Source organism: Cucumis sativus, chromosome 7, assembly GCF_000004075.3.
Source record: "Cucumis sativus cultivar 9930 chromosome 7, Cucumber_9930_V3, whole genome shotgun sequence".
NCBI lineage: Eukaryota > Viridiplantae > Streptophyta > Magnoliopsida > Cucurbitales > Cucurbitaceae > Cucumis > Cucumis sativus.
The window spans coordinates 37,466-59,395 of NC_026661.2; the positions used below are offsets into that span (position 1 = coordinate 37,466).

At 40.0% G+C, this 21,930-nt stretch overlaps 1 long non-coding RNA gene across 1 annotated transcript; it reads right to left on the reverse strand.

Moving 5' to 3' along the window:
- Positions 1–20,083: 20,083 nt before the first annotated feature.
- LOC116405091 lies at positions 20,084–21,570 on the reverse strand. The gene is made up of 3 exons (XR_004218173.1): positions 21,297–21,570; positions 21,074–21,200; positions 20,084–20,267 (listed from the first exon to the last, which is right to left on the reverse strand). It is a non-coding gene; the product is annotated as an uncharacterized LOC116405091 (long non-coding RNA).
- Between the last annotated feature and the right edge of the window lie 360 nt (positions 21,571–21,930).

A 21,930-nucleotide genomic window follows, 5' to 3' on the forward strand; every position in this document is an offset into this window, starting at 1 on the left:
TTTTTTGAAATAGAAATCGAATCGAACCGAACCATATGCATTCGATTTCGGTTCGATTAGTGATTCGATTCAGTTTTCAACTTCATTTTGAACACCCCTATTACATTACTAGAGAATAACAAATTTTTAATGACATATATTACATATACTCATCATAATTATTTCTCATTCATGTTCTTGTAAACATAAACAACTTTCATGTATAATTAATATTATTTCAAACATAATGTATTATTTACTATGTAAGATATGAATATTTAAATAAAATAAATAAATAAATTGATATAAGAACATTTCACTAATAAAATATACATTATATTATTCAATATATACTATAATTATATAAAATATATGAAAAAGAATGCAGAATAAAAAAGGACAATTTTTTAATAAAATCATAAAAAGCAAACTAAGGACAATTTTTATTATTAATATGTAACGACCCAACTTTTCTAAGTAAGTCGAGGTCGTTATTATTTTTACAAATAAAAGACTTTGATTAATATAAAAAAAACGTAAGCAATTTAAAAAAAAACATCTTCAAGTCAGGCCTGATTTTTAAACATTCAAGAAAACATAAAATAATACTATTTACAACAAACGTTTGTAAACTAAATTTCAATTCATTTTAAACCTCACAAGAACCCATAAGTGGAAGCAAAAACACGTTTCCTATGCATCACGCTTCCTTCCTGCCCTCGCCTGTTTGTCGCCTTTATTACCTTTGCCTGAAAATTAAACATATATAAGAAGGGTGGGTATTTAAATACTCAGTAAGAGACCCTCTACTGGTTTCGTCAGGGGAAAATAAATTGTTAAAGTTCTATTGGGACACCCTGTACAGTCGCAGTCTTGTGATCCGTAGGATACACATCTCAGTCTAATGCCCCGAGGGACGTACATATCAGTCTAACGCCCCAAGGACATACATATCTAGTCTAGTGTTCTGCAGAAACACATATCAGTCAAATGCTCCGAAGGTGCACAATAAATTGGTGATCCCGTGGGACACCTACAAGGTAAACATCCCAATACAATCTAACAATTTATCCCCTCATTCCATTCAACCCATCTTTCAGTTACTTCAAGTCACAAAGTTCTTTCTTTCAACATCCTAACAGTCAACTTATTTTACTACAGTCATATGTCTGTCAATAATATGCTAATACCGGCGAGGCTGTTCGTGACTAAGGCGTGCGATTTACCTCGCGAACGGAGATAAAGACGGCGGCTGGGTTGGCTTCGACGGAGACAGGTGTTGCGCGACAAAACTGGGCAGAGGCGGAAGAGCAATGGCAGTTACAGGTGGATGGGCGCGGCGGTTCGATCCGAAGGAGAAAGAAAACGACCGGAAAGAAAATAAGGGCGGCGGTTTCTGGGCTACGACGCAGATCTGGATCAGACAGTTACGCCGCGGCTGCTGCAAGGCTGCTTCGCGAACGGAGATGGAGAACGGAGAAGATGGATGGGGTCGGGTCGCAAGAAGATGGGAGAAAAGAAAAGAAAAAGAAAAAGAAGAAAAGAAGAAAAAAAAATAAAGAAATTTTTTAATATTAAAATAAAAATAATATATATATATATATATAAAAATATATATATATATTTACCTTTTGGGCATTACATTCTTCCCTCCTTAAGAAACTTTCGTCCTCGAAAGTTTAATCCTGAAATAACTCTGGATAACGAGTCCTCATTCTTCCTCTCGCTCCCATGTCGCCTCTTCAATTCGATGATTCCGCCACAAAACCTTTACTAATGGAATGCTTCTATTACGAAGCATCTTTACCTCTCTAGCCAGAATCTCCACAGGTTGTTCTACATAGCTCAAATGCTCATCAATCTCCAAGGGTTCATAGTCCACTACATGAGATGTATCGGCCACATACTTCCTCAACATCGAACATGGAAAACATTATGAACTGCAGAGAGTGATGGTGGTAATGCCAAGCGATACGCCACAACACCAACCCTCTCTAAGATCTCAAATGGTCCAACAAAACGAGGACTTAACTTCCCTTTCTTCTCAAAACGCATAACACCCTTCATAGGTGCTACCTTCAAGAATACCTTTTCTCCCACATCGAACTTAAGGTCTTTTCGCCGTACATCTGCATAACTCTTTGTCTACTCTGCGCTGTTTGCATACGCGTCTAATCTTTGAATAGCCTCATTAGTAGACCGAACTAATTCAGGTCCCATCAACCTATGTTCACCAACCTCACTCCAACAAACAGGGGTTCTACAACATTTGCATACAAAGCCTCAAATGGTGCCATACCGATGGTAGCCTGGAAACTGTTGTTATAAGCAAACTCCATCAAATGTAGATGAGAGTCCCAACTACCTGGAAACTCTATAACACAAGCTCGTAGCATATCCTCTAAAACTTGGTTCAAACGTTCAGTTTGACCATCAGTCTGTGGATGAAAGGCTGTACTGAAATCCAATCTCGTACCCATAGCAGTCTGAAGTCCCTTCCAAAACTTGGAAGTAAACCGTGCATCCCTATCAGAAACAATCGATACAGGCACTCCATGCAGTCTCACAATCTCAGTTAAATACAACTCTGCCCACTTACTAGCAGTATAAGTGGATTTTCCTGGTACAAAATGTGCCGATTTCGTAAGCCTGTCTATGACAACCAAAATCACTGTGAAACCCTTCAGGGTCTTAGGCAGCCCTGAAATAAAATCCATCGACACATTCTCCCACTTCCACTCTGGCACACTTAAGGTTGTAACAAACCTGCTGGTTTCTGTCTAGGTGCCTTAACTTGCTGACATACTAGACACTTACTAACAAATTCCGCCACTTCCCTTTTCATATTCCGCCACCAATAAAATCGTTTTAGATCCTGATACATTTTCGTGCTACCAGGATGCATGGAAAATGGGAATTATGGGCTTCATCTAGTAAGTCAATCTTAACTGTACTGTTCGCTGGCACACATAAACGTCTCTCAAACATCAACCCACCATCAGAGGATATGGAGAACTCATCAGTCTGCCCTGTTTCAACAAGGCGACGTCTCTCCATCAAATAAGGATCATTACTCTGAGCATCAACAATCTTCTGCCTCAGAGTCGGTTGCACCGTTAATTGAGCTAGCTGTGAGGTGACTCTCCCCACAGACACTGCAATCTCAGCTCTCTCCAAGTCTCGATGCAATGGTACCTGTCTAGTAATGAGTGCTGCCGAATGTGATACTTTTCTACTAAGAGCATCAGCCACCACATTCGCCTTACCAGGATGGTACAATATCTCACAGTCATAATCTTTTACCAACTCGAGCCACCTTCGCTGTCTCATATTCAACTCCTTCTGAGTGAAGAAGTACTTTAGGCTCTTATGGTCAGTAAAGATTTGTATCTTTTCACCGTACAAGTAATGTCTCCATATCTTCAATGCAAAAACCACTGCTGCCAACTCCAAATCATGTGTGGGGTAGTTCTGCTCGTGACTCTTCAACTGACGAGAGGCATAAGCAACCACCTTACCTTTCTGCATCAAAACACAACCCAGTCCTTTCTTGGAAGCATCACTGTAAATCACAAAACTTCCAGATCCATCTGGTACAGTAAGGACCGGTGCAGTAACTAACCTTTGCTTAAGGTTCTGAAAACTATCCTCACAAGCTGGACTCCAAACAAACGGAGTTCCCTTCCTTGTCAACTGAGTCAAGGAGTAGCCAAACGTGAAAAATCCTCCACAAACCTCCGGTAGTACCCTGCTAAACCCAGAAAACTACGAACCTCACTAACTGTAGAGGGTCGAGACCAACTGGTAACCGCTTCTATCTTTGCAGGGTCTACTGAAACTCCCTCACTGGAAACCACATGACCAAGAAAAGCCACCTGCTTCAACCAAAATTCGCACTTAGAGAACTTAGCATACAGTTTATTGACTCGAAGAGTCTCTAACACCTTATGTAAGTGTTCCTCATGTTCGGCTTCAGTCTTGGAATAAACCAAAATATCATCAATGAAGACTATCACAAAAGTGTCCAAGAAATCCTTAAACACCCTGTTCATCAAATCCATAAATACAGCAGGTGCATTAGTCAAACCAAAAGACATTACTATGAATTCATAATGTCCATACCTCGAACGAAAAGCAGTCTTAGGAATATCACGGTCTCTAATCCTCAACTGGTGATAACCTGACCGTAAGTCAATCTTAGAGAACACCGTGGCTCCCTGTAACTGATCGAACAAATCATCGATTCTGGGTAAAGGATATCTGTTCTTGACTGTTACTTTATTCAACTCTCTATAGTCAATGCAAAGACGCATCGACCCATCCTTCTTCTTCACAAACAATACTGGTGCACCCCAAGGTGACACACTAGGTCGAATAAAGCCTTTGTCAAGCAATTCCTGTAACTGTACCTTCAGTTCTTTCAACTCAGCAGGAGCCATCCTATAAGGGGCTCTAGAAATAGGAGTAGTGTTTGGCTCCAACTCAATGGCAAAATCAACCTCTCTATGTGGCGGTAGTCCTGGAAGATCTTTTGGAAATACATCTGGGTATTCTCTTACCACAGGTTCTGAAGTTAAAGAAGTCTCACCTTCCCTAGTATCCACCACACTTGCCAAAATACTCCAAGTACCCTGGTTGAGTAGTTTACTAGCTTTCATAGCTGAGATTACTTTAGGCAGTACTACTGTTCCTACCCCTTGAATTTAAAGCTAGATGCAGTAGGGGGACTGAACACAACTTCCTTACGAGAACAATCAATACTAGCATGATTAGTAGCTAGCCAATCCATACCTAAATTACATCAAAGTCACGCATATCTAATACCAACAAGGTTACGTCCAGCACACGACCAGCTATCTCAATTTCACATGCTTTAATCTTTTCCTTAGACAACATAATTTCTCCAGACGGTGTAGACACTGACAAAACATAGTCTAAGGGTTCCACCTCTAAGCATGCATGCGTCACAAAAAGCGATGAAATAAATGAATGAGAAGATCCCGAGTCAAACAAGGTCAAGGCAAAATGCCCTAACACTGGTAATGTACCTGTCACTACTGTGCCGGCCTTCTCTGCCTCTGATCTATTAGTGGCAAAGATTGTACCCCGCTGTGGAGGTCTCTCTCCCTGACTGCTCGATCCAGCCCCAGTAGATCTCAAGGGACACCTATCAGCCATGTGTCCCTCTTGCTTGCACTTATAACAGACTCTCGTTCCCATCAAACAACGACCCAGGTGGCGTTTCCCACACGTATTACATACTGGCCTCTCTGAGTAGTGTCTCCTGCACCGCCAGAACTCTGCTGGAAACTGCGAAAAGGAATCGCCTGGTCTCAAGTTCCTCTGAGGAACTCCTACAGTTCTCTGCTCTACTTTTCTCTTTTGACCCGACGACGATCCCTTATAAAGCTCCTTGGCTGTATTTCATCCTTCCCAACTCATATCCACTGCCAGACGCAGTGCTTCAGCTTGGGTAGTGGGCTTTAGTGCTCGCACAAACCCCTAATTTCATCTCTCAATCCCTTGACGAACCTATCAGCTCTAGCCTGCTCATTACTAACAAGCTCAGGGGCAAAACGTGACAGCATATCAAACTCCTGGTCGTACTCCTCGACTGTCATATATCCTTGCTTCAACTCCAAGAATTCCTGGCTTTTGGCGTCTCTAAGGTTAGCCGAGAAAAACTTGGTATAGAAGCAGTCCTTAAACTGATCCCAGGTAATTTGCCTCACATCTCCACCTAGCATGCGCATTGTAGTCCTCCACCAGATAATGCCTCTGTCCCTCAGTAGAAAAGCAGCACACTGAACTCTGTGCTCCTCGACATCTCATGTAATTAAATATGGTTTCCACAGAGGACAACCACATTTCAGCTTTAGTAGGATCCTCCAGTGACCCATCAAACGTCTGAGGGTCATACTTCCGAAAGTCCCTCAAATGTTTCGCCTCAGCAGAAAGTTGGTTGGTAATTCTTGTGCAGGAGGGGCTGCTGGTGCGGGAACTACAGGTGCAGTGGAACCGCAGGTGCCTGCTGGTTTTGAGCTATAGCTGTCATAAGTTCTGTAAACCTCTGCTCCATGTGAGCAGACAGTGCATCAAACTCAACGTGAGTCACGGGTGCAGCAGGAATTCGCTGTTCAGCTTGACCCTCAGTAGGCTGATTACGACCTGCTCCTCTACCTCGGCCTCCTACTCCTCTACCTCGGCCTCTACGACCTCCTCTACGTACCTTCCCTTGGCGGCATAATTCCTATTATCCACCAACAACACTCTTTAACAAAATCTTAATCATAACATAAGCAAGTCTTTATCGTCATGCAATCTAGTTTAATTTAGGCAAGGTCATGCAAATAAACCATACATATAAGCATCAAGCATACCTGACGAGAGACGAAGGGTCGCGTTAGCCATAGGAAACAAAAACATAGACTTACATCGTAAGTCAGTCTACAGAACCTAAAACTTAGGCTCTGATACCAACTGTAACGACCCAACTTTTCTAAGTAAGTCGAGGTCGTTATTAGTTTTTTACAAATAAAAGACTTTGATTAATATAAAACAAAACGTAAGCAATTTAAAAAAAACATCTTCAAGTCAGGCCTGATTTTTAAACATTCAAGAAAACATAAAATAATACTATTTACAACAAACGTTTGTAAACTAAATTTCAATTCATTTTAAACCTCACAAGAACATAAGGGAAGCAAAAACACGTTTCCTATGGCATCACGCTTCCTTCCTCCCCTCGCCTGTTTGCCGCCTTTATTACCTTTGCCTGAAAATTAAACATAAGAAGGGTGAGTATTTAAATACTCAGTAAGAGACCCTCTACTGGTCTCGTCAGGGGAAAATAAATTGTTAAAGTTCTATTGGGACACCCTGTACAGTCGCAGTCTTGTGATCCCGTAGGATACACATCTCAGTCTAACGCCGAGGGACGTACATATCAGTCTAGTGTTCTGTAGAAACACATATCAGTCAAATGCTCCCGAAGGTGCACAATAAATTGGTGATCCCGTGGGACACCTACCAGGTAAACATCCCAATACAATCTAACAATTTTCCCCTCATTCTATTCAACCCATCTTTCAGTTACTTCAAGTCACAAAGTTCTTTCTTTCAACATCCTAACAGTCAACTTATTTTACTACAGTCATATGTCTGTCAATAATATGCTAATACATCAGTCAATCCACTATACAGTCAATGCACCCCTTAGTTCACCAGCACACAGTCATACTTTAGCGTAATCATACACCCAATCTAAACGAGAATCTCATACAAACACAATCTACAATCTCCGTCCTGTCCACATACCCACATTTATACATAGATTCCATGACAATCACGACATACATTCAACGTCAAGTCTACTTCAATTCATATATATTTTCAGTCAACCCACAGTATACATTCAACACACATACAGTTCACAATCACAGTTCACAATCACAATTGAGTCCAGTAGAAAATCCTTACCTCGATTTTATGTAAAATTTCTTGGTCGAACTAATTCCAACAAACAAACCCCAAAGAGTAAAGAATCGAATTCCAACAAAGCTTAAGGCGTAACTCAAGGACACTAACTCCAAATAACCGATGTCGCCTTCAAGAACAAACATCAATTCAACCAATTAAACAAACATCACATCTTAATGTATTTACAAATGTAAAACCTTATTACCCAACAATCTCATCCTTACCAATAACTTATAACAAGACTTTGACAATCGACGTTAAAATAGAAGTTGCCGCAGCAGGATCTACACAAAAGAAATCGTGCAAACAAATCTGCACGCGAATCGGTCCACAATTCGTAAATGGACAGCGGGTATCGACGAAGGCAGAATGGTTCGGACGTTCAACAGCAGTTACGCGCAGACGGGAGTAGCCCGGTAACGTAGCCGAACTCGTGCGATGCGGCGTGACCTGCGTCGGCGAGGCTGTTTGTGACTGAGGCGTGCGATTTGCCTCGCGAACGGAGATAGAGACGGCGGCTGGATTGGCTTAGACGGAGACAGGTGTTGCGCGGCAAAACTGGGCAGAGGCGGAAGAGCAACGACAGTTACAGGTGGATGGGCGTGGCGGTTTCGATCCGAAGGAGAAAGAAAACGACCGGAAAGAAAATAAGGGCGGCGGTTTCTGGGCTGCGACGCAGATCTGGATCAGACAGTTACGCGGCGGCTGCTGCAAGGCTGCTTCGCGAACGGAGATGGAGAACGGAGTGGAGAAGATGGATACGGGTCGCGGTCGCACGGGGAAGAAGATGGGAGAAAAGAAAAGAAAAAGAAAAGAAGAAAAGAAGAGAAAAAAAATAAAGAAATTTTTTAATATTAAAATAAAAGTAATATATATATATATATATATATATTATATATATATTATATATATATTTACCTTTTCTTTGGGCATTACATAATATTACTTTAATAGAATTTAATCCATATTTTCATAGAATATTTAATAAATGAAAATCTTAAACGTGGTTCACTTTTCTTTTTATTTTTAATATATTATTAATAATAAAAAGAGTAAATTGGTCATTTTTACTCTATATTTGTATAAAATATTAGTCAATTTATGATATTTTTGAAAATTTTAAAAAATTTATTGCAATTAATTTGTAACATGGTATACAATTTGAGTACACTTAGATAAAAATTCAAAGAAAAAAAAATAATTTCACATTATATAAGATCAAGTCTAAACGGTATAAATTGAACCGCTTGTTAAAACCGAATCAAACCACACCATTTATGTACAAACAAAAAACACAGTTTGTTGCTGTCTCAAATAGTCCAAACCGAATTTAAATGGTTCGGTCTATTTCAGCTTCAGTCTTCTGGAATTCAAGGAAATTTTGATCTTCCAAGTCTTCAATATTTCAGAAGACGATGATCTCGAAGTTGATAAAAACTTGCACGTCTTGAGAGCTCTATAGAAGTTTGAATCTTCAATTCTTCAAAGCTTCAGTACTTCAGAGCTTCATTTCTTCCTTCAACAAAAGATCTCTCGAATGAATGACAAAGGTCTACTTATAGAGAAAATTTGTGGACTTTATGTGGGCTTTGGACCCATTTTCTTGTTGAGTTGTTGAGCTTGGACTTGGGCTTGGGCCCATTTTCTTAGTGGGCTTAGGCCCCTTTGTTTGGCCTGATTTTTTATCAGGGGCTTGAATTGGGTTGGAAAACTTGACTACCCAATCCAATCAAATTATAATCATCACAACTTGGGTGCGACGACGTGGTGTAATTTCATTGGTTGAAATTTCTTGCTCAACAATTACATTTATACTACTCCATAATACATATATATTATGTGATTTGTTTACATATATACTACCTCATTATGTAATATTGCTTAGAGATATATACAATCAGACATATATAGTGACATACAGTAATCGAAAATATTTTTCAATTCAATCTGTTCTTTATTTTTTTGTTTATCTTATAGTAATATTATGTTGTTAGTCATATAAACATTTATATCTTAAGTATGTTGTAACAACATGTAGTAAACTATATATTCATTTATAATTAATATTTTAAAATATATATTTATATAGTAAATACTACTAAAACAGTAAAATACACATTCTTAGTGTATATATATATATGCAGTGAGAATATCATACATACATATTCTCACTTCGTATAATTATATACCTTCTATTTGTCATATATTTTTTAAATGAACAATATATACTATAATATACTCGTAAATTATAATATGTTTATGATGTGATTTAATATATAGATACACCTTATTTACAACATAAATATTTAGTGACATATAGTTCTACATAATTTATAGTTGAATTTCAATATATATCTGTAACGACCCAACTTTTATAGGTAAGTCGAGGTCATTAATTTTTAACAAAAGACTTTGGTTGATACAAAATGAAACGTAAGTCAATTTAAAAACAATTTATGTAAGGCCTGATTTTCAAATATTCAAGAAAACTTAAAAATAACACTATTTACAAATAAAAGTTTGTAAACTAAGTTTTAGTACATCTTAAACCTCAAAAGAAACCATAAGCGGAAGCAAAATGACACATTTCCTATGGCAATCACGCTTCCTTCCTGCCCCTCGCCGGTTTGCCACCTTTATTTCCTTTGCCTGAAAATTAAACATAAGAAGGGTGAGTATAACAATACTCAGTAAGAGACCCTCTACTGGTCTCGTCAGGGGAAAATAAATTGTTAAAGTTCTATTGGGACACCCTGTACAGTCGCAGTCTTGTGATCCCGTAGGATACACATCTCAGTCTAACGCCCCGAGGAACGTACATATCAGTCTAACGCCCGAGGGACGTACATATCAGTCTAGTGTTCTGCAGAAACACATATCAGTCAAATGCTCCCGAAGGTGCAAAATAAATTGGTGATCCGTGGGACACCTACAAGGTAAACATCCCAATACAATCTAACAATTTATCCCTCATTCCATTCAATCCATCTTTCAGTTACTTCAAAACATAAAGTTCTTTCTCTCAACGTCCTAACAGTCAACTTAACTCACTTTAGTCATATGTCTGTCAATAATATACTAATACGTCAGTCAATCAAACTATACAGTCAATACACCCCTCAGTTCACCAGCACAAACCACAGTTCAGTATAATCCACATCCAACCGAAACAAATTCACTAGTTCACATCCAAATCTTTATACAACACAATCTATTAATATCATCATGTACACATAAGCATAATTTCAGTCATTCACATGTATACTTTCGGCAATCCACATCAATTCACACAACAATGTATATATATATGTTTCCAGTCAAATACAACATACACTAAACATTTAGTCTGCAACCAAACATGTACATCTTAATCATCATCCATACAGTCCAACACAACTCAAAAACTTTAGGTGAGTCCAGTAGAAAGTCCCTTACCTCAAAGTTGGGGAAGCTCCTTAATCAACTAACGTCCTCGAAACAATCCTAAGCACAACAACACAAAATTCAATTACTTTCACGATACATATCTCACTTACTTTCCTCAACGTAAGTTCCAACTCACCGATATATTGGCAAACTGAACCCTCAACAATTCACAAATTGGTTGTGAATTTAAGTGATCCAAAGTTACCTTTCACACCTTCAAGAATAATTTATCAAATTAGTCAATTAACCCATCCGTAACGTTTGAACACCTTGAAAACATCACAACCCATACTTAAATTGTTTTGTAAACGACTACAATTTCATAACTTCAATCTTACCAACAAAACTTCGACAGAGACAGAGACGATTAGGATGGGGCACGGCGACGCAGATCTGGGTAACGGCGCAGAGACAGAGGTCGCGCGGCGGTGCTGGGCAGAGGTCACGCGGCGGCTGACGGTTGCAGCGGCAGTTTTTGGATCGAAGAGAAAAAAAGGGTGGCGGTTGGGTTCGACTTCGGTGAACGGAGACAGAAACAGACGAAACCGGTGGACGGCTCGATCTAGCGGTGCAGATCTGGACAGAGGGTCACACGGCGGTGGGCGGAAGGTCACGCGGCGGCCTTGCTTCGCAACAGAGACGGCGGCCGACGGTTGCAGCGGCGGTTTGGCTTGGCCTGACCGTCGACGTCGAACGAAAGAGGAAGAAAGAAAAGAAGGGGTGGTTGGACTGCGGCTGCGCACGAACGGAAAGAGAATAGATGGGGCGGCGGTTGCTGCGAACGGGAAGGAGAACGCACGGGGAGGAAGGAGAAGAGAGAAAAGAAAAGAAAAAGAAAAGAAAAGAAATATATATATATATATATATATAAATTAAAAAAAATGTATATATATATATATTTTTTACCTTTGGGACTTTACATTCTTCCCCCCTTAAGAAACTTTCGTCCTCGAAAGTTCTAATCCTGAAATAACTCTGGATAACGAGTCCTCATCTCTTCTTCTCGCTCCCATGTCGCTTCTTCAATTCGATGATTCTGCCACAAAACTTTACTAATGGAATGCTTCTATTACGAAGCATCTTTACCTCTCTAGCCAGAATCTCCACAGGTTGTTCTACATAGCTCAAATGCTCATCAATCTCCAAGGGTTCATAGTCTACTACATGAGATGTATCCACACATACTTCCTCAACATCGAAACATGGAAAATATTATGAACTGCAGAGAGAGATGGTGGTAATGCCAAGCGATACGCCACAACACCAACCCTCTCTAAGATCTCAAATGGTCCAACAAAACGAGGACTTAACTTTCCTTTCTTCTCAAAACGCATAACACCCTTCATAGGTGCTACCTTCAAGAATACCTTTTCTCCCACATCGAACTTAAGGTCTTTTCGCTGTACATCCGCATAACTCTTCTGTCGACTCTGCGCTGTTTGCATAAGTGCTCTAATATTTTGAATAGCCTCATTAGTAGACCGAACTAATTCAGGTCCCATCAATCTATGTTCACCAACCTCACTCCAACAAACAGGGGTTCTACAACATTTGCCATACAAAGCCTCAAATGGTGCCATACCGATGGTAGCCTGAAAACTGTTGTTATAAGCAAACTCCATCAAATGTAGATGAAAGTCCCAACTACCTAGAAACTCTATAACACAAGCTCGTAGCATATCCTCTAAAACTTGGTTCAAACGTTCAGTTTGACCATCAGTCTGTGGATGAAAAGCTGTACTGAAATCCAACCTCGTACCCATAGCAGTCTGAAGTCCCTTCCAAAACTTGGAAGTAAACCGTGCATCCCTATCAGAAACAATCGATACAGGCACTCCATGCAGTCTCACAATCTCAGTTAAATACAACTCTGCCCACTTACTAGCAGTATAAGTGGATTTCCCTGGTACAAAATGTGCCGATTTCGTAAGTCTGTCTATGACAACCAAAATCACTGTGAAACCCTTCAGGGTCTTAGGCAGCCCTGAAATAAAATCCATCGACACATTCTCCCACTTCCACTCTGGCACACTTAAGGGTTGTAACAAACCTGCTGGTTTCTGTCTAGGTGCCTTAACTTGCTGACATACTAGACACTAACTAACAAATTCCGCCACTTCCTTTTCATATTCCGCCACCAATAAAATCGTTTTAGATCCTGATACATTTTCGTGCTACCAGGATGCATTGGAAATGGGGAATTATGGGCTTCATCTAGTAAGTCAATCTTAACTGTACTGTTCGCTGGCACACACAAACGTCTTTCAAACATCAACCCACCATCAGAGGATATGGAGAACTCATCAGTCTGCCCTGTTTCAACAAGGCGACATCTCTCCATCAAATAAGGATGACTACTCTGAGCATCAACAATCTTCTGCCTTAGAGTCGGTTGCACCGTTAATTGAGCCAACTGTGAGGTGACTCTCCCCACAGACACTGCAATCTCAGCTCTCTCCAAGTCTCGATGCAATGGTACCTGTCTAGTAATGAGTGCTGCCGAATGTGATACTTTTCTACTAAGAGCATCAGCCACCACATTCGCCTTACCAGGATGGTACAATATCTCACAGTCATAATCTTTTACCAACTCGAGCCACCTTCGTTGTCTCATATTCAACTCCTTCTAAGTGAAGAAGTACTTTAGGCTCTTATGGTCAGTAAAGATTTGTATCTTTTCACCGTACAAGTAATGTCTCCATATCTTCAATGCAAAAACCACTGCTGCCAACTCCAAATCATGTATGGGGTAGTTCTGCTCGTGACTCTTCAACTGACGAGAGGCATAAGCAACCACCTTACCTTTCTGCATCATAACACAACCCAGTCCTTTCTTGGAAGCATCACTGTAAATCACAAAACTTCCAGATCCATCTGGTACAGTAAGGACCGGTGCAGTAACTAACCTTTGCTTTAAGTTCTGAAAACTGTCCTCGCAAGCTGGACTCCAAACAAACGGAGTTCCCTTCCTTGTCAACTGAGTCAAAGGAGTAGCCAAACATGAAAAATCCTCCACAAACCTCCGGTAGTACCCTGCTAAACCCAGAAAACTACGAACCTCACCAACTGTAGAGGGTCGAGACCAACTGGTAACCGCTTCTATCTTTGCAGGGTCTACTGAAACTCCCTCACTGGAAACCACATGACCAAGAAAAGTGTCTAAGAAATCCTTAAACACCCTGTTCATCAAATCCATAAATACAGCAGGTGCATTAGTCAAACCAAAAGACATTACTATGAATTCATAATGTCCATACCTCGAACGAAAAGCAGTCTTAGGAATATCACGGTCTCTAATCCTCAACTGGTGATAACCTGACCATAATTCAATCTTAGAGAACACTGTGGCTCCCTGTAACTGATCGAACAAATCATCGATTCTGGGTAAAGGATATCTGTTCTTGACTGTTACTTTATTCAACTCTCTATAGTCAATGCAAAGACGCATCGACCCATCCTTCTTCTTCACAAACAATACTGGTGCACACCAAGATGACACACTAGGTCGAATAAAGCCTTTGTCAAGCAATTCCTGTAACTGTACCTTCAATTCTTTCAACTCAGCAGGAGCCATCCTATAAGGGGCTCTAGAAATAGGAGTAGTGTTTGGCTCCAACTCAATGGCAAAATCAACCTCTCTATGTGGCGGTAGTCCTGGAAGATCTTTTGGAAACACATCTGGGTATTCTCTTACCACAGGTTCTGAAGTTAAAGAAGTCTCACCTTCCCTAGTATCCACCACACTTGCCAAAATACTCCAAGTACCCTGGTTGAGTAGTTTACTAGCTTTCATAGCTGAGATTACTTTAGGCAGTACTACTGTTCCTACCCCCTTGAATTTAAAGCTAGATGCAGTAGGGGGACTGAACACAACTTCCTTACGAGAACAATCAATACTAGCATGATTAGTAGCTAGCCAATCCATACCTAAAATTACATCAAAGTCACACATATCTAATACCAACAAGGTTACGTCCAGCACACGACCAGCTATCTCAATTTCACATGCTTTAATCTTTTCCTTAGACAACATAATTTCTCCAGACGGTGTAGACACTGACAAAACATAGTCTAAGGGTTCCATCTAAGCATGCATGCATCACAAAAAGCGATGAAATAAATGAATGAGAAGATCCCGAGTCAAACAAGGTCAAGGCAAAATGCCCTAACACTGGTAATGTACCTGTCACTATTGTGCCGACCTTCTCTGCCTCTGATCTATTAGTGGCAAAGATTGTACCACGCTGTGGAGGTCTCTCTCCCTGACTGCTCGATCCAGCCCAGTAGATCTCAAGGGACACCTATCAGCCATGTGTCCCTCTTGCTTGCACTTATAACAGACTCTCGTTCCATCAAACAACGACCCAGGTGGCGTTTCCCACATGTATTACATACTGGCCTCTCTCGAGTAGTGTCTCCTGCACCGCCAGAACTCTGCTGGAAACTGCGAAAAGGATCGCCTGGTCTCAAGTTCCTCTGAGGAACTCCTACAGTTCTCTACTCTACTTTTCTCTTTTGACCCGACGACGATCCCTTATCAAAGCTCCTTGGCTGTATTTCATCATTCCCAATGCTCATATCCACTGTCAGACGCAGTGCTTCAGCTTGGGTAGTGGGCTTTAGTGCTCGCACAAAGCCCCTAATTTCATCTCTCAATCCCTTGACGAACCTATCAGCTCTAGCCTGCTCATTACTAACAAGCTCAGGGGCAAAACGTGACAGCATATCAAACTCCTGGTCGTACTCCTCGACTGTCATATATCCTTGCTTCAACTCCAAGAATTCCTGGCTTTTGGCGTCTCTAAGGTTAGCCGAGAAAAACTTGGTATAGAACAGTCCTTAAACTGATCCCAGGTAATTTGCCTCAATCTCCACCTAGCATGCGCATTGTAGTCCCCACCAGATAATGCCTCTGTCCCTCAGTAGAAAACAGCACACTGAACTCTGTGCTCCTCGGGACATCTCATGTAATTAAATATGGTTTCCACAGAGGACAACCACATTTCAGCTTTAGTAGGATCCTCCAGTGACCCATCAAACGTCTGAGGGTCATACTTCTGAAAGTCCCTCAAATGTTTCGCCTCAGCAGAAAGTTGGTTCGGTAATCCTTGTGCACGAGGGGCTGCAGTGCAGGGGGAACTACAGGTGCAGTGGAACCGCAGGTTCCTGCTGGTTTTGAGCTATAGCTGTCATAAGTTTTGTAAACCTCTGCTCCATGTGAGCAGACAGTGCATCAAACTCAACGTGAGTCACGGGTGCAGCAGGAATTCGCTGTTCAGCTTGACCCTCAGTAGGCTGATTACGACCTGCGCCTCTACCTCGACCTCCTACTCCTCTACCTCGCCTCTACGACCTCCTCTACGTACACCCTCCTTGGCGGCATAATTCCTATTATCCACCAACAACACTCTTTAACAAAATCTTAATCATAAGCATAAGCAAGTCTTTATCGTCATGCAATCTAGTTTAATTTAGGCAAGGTCATGCAAATAAACCATACATATAAGCATCAAGCATACCTGACGAGAGACGAAGGGTCGCGTTAGCCATAGGAACACAAAAACATAGACTTACATCGTAAGTCAGTCTACAGAACCTAAAACTTAGGCTCTGATACCAACTGTAACGACCAACTTTCTATGTAAGTCGAGGTCGTTATTATTTTTTTTACACCTCACAAGAACCCATAAGTGGAAGCAAAAACACGTTTCCTATAGCATCACGCTTCCTTCCTGCCCCTCGCCTGTTTGGCGCCTTTATTACCTTTGCCTGAAAATTAAACATAAGAAGGGTTAGTATTTAAATACTCAGTAAGAGACCCTCTACTGGTCTCGTCAGGGGAAAATAAATTGTTAAAGTTCTATTGGGACACCCTGTACAGTCGCAGTCTTGTGATCCCGTAGGATACACATCTCAGTCTAACGCCTCGAGGGACGTACATATCAGTCTAACGCCCCGAGGGACGTACATATCAGTCTAGTGTTCTGCAGAAACACATATCAGTCAAATGCTCCCGAAGGTGCACAATAAATTGGTGATCCCGTGGGACACCTACAAGGTAAACATCCCAATACAATCTAAAAATTTTCCCCTCATTCCATTCAACCCATCTTTCAGTTACTTCAAGTCACAAAGTTCTTTCTTTCAACATCCTAACAGTCAACTTATTTTACTACAGTCATATGTCTGTCAATAATATGCTAATACATCAGTCAATCCACTATACAGTCAATGCACCCCTCAGTTCACCAGCACACAGTCATACTTTAGCGTAATCATACACCCAATCTAAACGAGAATCTCATACAAACACAATCTACAATCTCCGTCCTGTCCATATACACACATTTATATATAGATTCCATGACAATCACGACATACATTCGACGTCAAGTCTACTTCAATTCATATACATTCATATATATTTTCAGTCAACCCACAGTATACATTCAACACACATACAGTTCACAATCACAGTTCACAATCACAATTGAGTCCAGTAGAAAATCCCTTACCTCGATTTTATGTAAAATTTCTTGGTCGAACTAATTCCAACAAACAAACCCCAAAGAGTAAAGAATCGAATTCCAACAAAGCTTAAGGCGTAACTCAAGGACAGTAACTCCAAATCACCGATGTCGCCTTCAAGAACAAACATCAATTCAACCAATTAAACAAACATCACATCTTAATGTATTTACAAATGTAAAACCTTATTACCCAACAATCTCATCCTTACCAATAACTTATAACAAGACTTTGACAATCAACGTTAAAATAGAAGTTGCCGCAGCAGGATCTACACAAAAGAAATCGTGCAAACAAATCTGCACGCGAATCGGTCCACAATTCGTAAATGGACAGCGAGTATCGACGAAGACAGAATGGTTCGGACGTTCAACAGCAGTTACGCGCGGACGGGAGTAGCCCGGCAACGTAGCCGAACTCGTACGATGCGGCGTGACCTGCGTCGGCGAGGCTGTTCGTGACTGAGGCGTGCGATTTGCCTCGCGAACGGAGATAGAGACGACGGCTGGGTTGGCTTCGACGGAGACAGGTGTTGCGCGGCAAAACTGGGCAGAGGCGGAAGAGCAACGGCAGTAACAGGTGGATGGTCGTGGCAGTTTCGATCCGAAGGAGAAAGAAAACGACCGGAAAGAAAATAAGGGCGGCGGTTCCCGGGCTGCGACGCAGATCTGGATCAGACAGTTACGCGGCGGCTGCTGCAAGGCTGCTTCGCGAACGGAGATGGAGAACGGAGTGGAGAAGATGGATAGGGGTCGCGGTCGCACGGGGAAGAAGAAGGGAGAAAAGAAAAGAAAAAGAAAAGAAGAAAAGAAGAGAAAAAAATAAAGAAATTTTTTAATATTAAAATAAAAATAATATATATATATATATATATATATATATATATATATTTACCTTTTCTTTGGGCATTACATAATATTACTTTAATAGAATTTAATCCATATTTTCATAGAATATTTAATAAATGAAAATCTTAAACGTGGTTCACTTTTCTTTTTATTTTTAATAATATTATTAATAATAAAAAGAGTAAATTGGTTTAGAGGATATGCTACGAGCTTGTGTTATAGAGAATATCATACATACATATTAACATATATATATATATATATATTTAGTTTTTAAAATAAAGCAATTCAGTTCGGTTTGAGAATCGGTTCTTAACATCTTAAACTGAACCGAACCGAATTTTTATGTGGTTTTTTTTAAATAGAAATCGAATCGAACCGAACCATATGCATTCGATTTCGGTTCGATTAGTGATTCGATTCAGTTTTCAACTTCATTTTGAACACCCCTATTACAGATACTAGAGAATAACAAATATTTTAATGACATATATTACATATACTCATCATAATTATTTCTCATTCATGTTCTTGTAAACATAAACAACTTTCATATATAATTAATATTATTTCAAACATAATGTATTATTTACTACGTAAGATATGAATACTTAAATAAAATAAATAAATAAATTGATATAAGAACATTTCACTAATAAAATATACATTATATTATTCAATATATACTATAATTATATAAAAATATATGAAAAAGAATGCAAAATAAAAAATGACAATTTTTTAATAAAATCATAAAAAGCAAACTAAGGACAATTTTTATTATTAATATTACTTTAATAGAATTAATCCATATTTTCATAGAATATTTAATAAATGAAAATCTTAAACGTGGTTCACTTTTCTTTTTATTTTTAATATATTATTAATAATAAAAAGAGTAAATTGGTCATTTTTACTCTATATTTGTATAAAATATTAGTCAATTTATGATATTTTTGAAAATTTTAAAAAATTTATTGCAATTAATTTTGTAACATGGTATACAATTTTGAGTACACTTAGATAAAAATTCAAAAGAAAAAAAATTTCACATTATATAAGATCAAGTCTAAACGGTATAAATTGAACCGCTGTTAAAACCGAATAAACAAACCACACCATTTATGTACAAAACAAAAAACACAGTTTGTTGCTGGCTCAAATAGTCCAAACCGAATTTAAATGGTTCGGCGTCTATTTCAGCTTCAGTCTTCTGGATTCAAGGAAATTTTGATCTTCCAAGTCTTCAATATTTCAGGAGATGATGATCTCGAAGTTGATAAAGAACTTGCACGTCTTGAGAGCTCTATAGAAGTTTGAATCTTCAATTCTTCAAAGCTTCTGTACTTCAGAGCTTCATTTCTTCCTTCAACAAAAGATCTCTCGAATGAATGACAAAGGTCTCTATTTATAGAGAAAATTTTGTGGACTTTATGTGGGCTTGGACCCATTTGCTTGTTGAGTTGTTGAGCTTGGACTTGGGCTTGGGCCCATTTTCTTAGTGGGCTTAGGCCCCTTTATTTGGCCTGATTTTTTTATCAGGGGCTTGAATTGGGTTGGAAAACTTGACTACCCAAATCCAATCAAATTATAATCATCACAACTTGGGTGTGACGACGTGGTGTAATTTCATTGGTTGAAATTTCTTGCTCAACAATTACATTTATACTACTCCATAATACATATATATGTTGTTAGTCATATAAAAACATTTACTGTAACGACCCAACTTTTCTAAGTAAGTCGAGGTCGTTATTTTTTTTTTTTCAAATAAAGACTTTGTTTAATATAAAACAAAACGTAAGCAATTTAAAAAAAACATCTTCAAGTCAGGCCTGATTTTTAAAACATTCATAAAATAATACTATTTACAACAAACGTTTGTAAACTAAATTTCAATCCATTTTAAACCTCTCAAGAACCCATAAGCAGAAGCAAAAACACGTTTCCTATGGCATCACGTTTCCTTCCTGCCCCTCGCCTGTTTGCCGCCTTTATTACCTTTGCCTGAAAATTAAACATAAGAAGGGTGAGTATTTTAAATACTCAGTAAGAGACCCTCTACTCGTCTCGTCAGGGGAAAATAAATTGTTAAGTTCTATTGGGTCATCCTGTACAGTCGCAGTCTTGTGATCCCGTAGGATACACATCTCAGTCTAACGCCCCAAGGACGTACATATCAGTCTAACGCCCCGAGGGACGTACATCTCAGTCTAACGCCCGAGGGACGTACATATCAGTCTAACGCCCGAGGGACGTACATATCAGTCTAGTGTTCTGCAGAAACACATATCAGTCAAATGCTCCGAAGGTGCACAATAAATTGGTGATCCCGTGGGACACCTACAAGGTAAACATCCCAATACAATCTAACAATTTATCCCTTCATTCCATTCAACCCATCTTTCAATTACTTCAAGTCACAAAGTTCTTTCTTTCAACATCCTAACAGTCAACTTATTTTACTACAGTCATATGTCTGTCAATAATATGCTAATACATCAGTCAATCCACTATACAGTCAATGCACCCCTCAGTTTCCAGCACACAGTCATACTTTAGCGTAATCATACACCCAATCTAAACGAGAATCACAAGTTCATATCTACATCTCATACCAACACAATCTAAAATCTTCGTCCTGTCCACATACACACACTTATATATATGTTCCATGACAATCACGATATACATTCGACGTTAAGTCTACTTCAATTCATATGCATTCATATATATTTTCAGTCAAACCACAGTATACATTCAACACACATACAGTTCACAATCACAATTGAGTCCAGTAGAAAATCCCTTACCTGGATCTTTATGTAAAATTCCTTAGTCGAACTAACTTCAACAAACAAACCCCAAGAGTAAAGAATCGAACTCCAACAAAGCTTAAGGCGTAACTCAAGGACACTAACTCCAAATCACCGATGTCGCCTTCAAGAACAAAGATCAATTCAACCAATTAAACAACATCACATCTTAATGTATTTACAAATGTAAGACCTTATTACCGAACAATCTCATCCTTACCAATATCTTGTAACAAGACTTTGACAATCGACGTTAAATAGAAGTTGCCGCAGGATCTACACAAAAGACATCGTGCAAAACACTTTTGCACGCGAACTGGTCCGCGACGGTGGGTATCGACGAAGGCAGAACGGTTCGGACGTTCAACAGCAGTTACGCGCGGATGGGAGTAGCCCGGCAACGTAGCCGAATTCGTGCGATACGGCGTGACCTGCGTCGGCGAGGCTGTTCGTGACTGAGGCGTGCGACTTGCCTCGCGGACGGAGATAGAGACGGCGGGAGACGGTTGCAGAACCGTGGCTTCGACAGAGACAGAACCGGCTGAGACGGTTGGGCAGCGGCGGAAGAGCAACGGCGCCGCAGATCTGGACTGGCAGCGGCGTGGTCTTGCTTCGCGGCAGGGCTGCGGACGGAAGAAGAAAATGGAAGGAAAGGATCGGCGGCTGGCTGCAGTTGGCTGCGGCGCGGACGGGAAGAAGAAGATAGAGGTGGTGATTGCGGCTGGGCTGCGGCTGGGCACGAACGGAAGGAGAAGAGGACGGTTAGGGCGGTTGCTGCACGAACGGAGAGAAGGGGAAGGAGGTCGCGGCGCACGGGAGGAAGAAGAAAAGGGAAAAAAAGAAATTTTCATTTT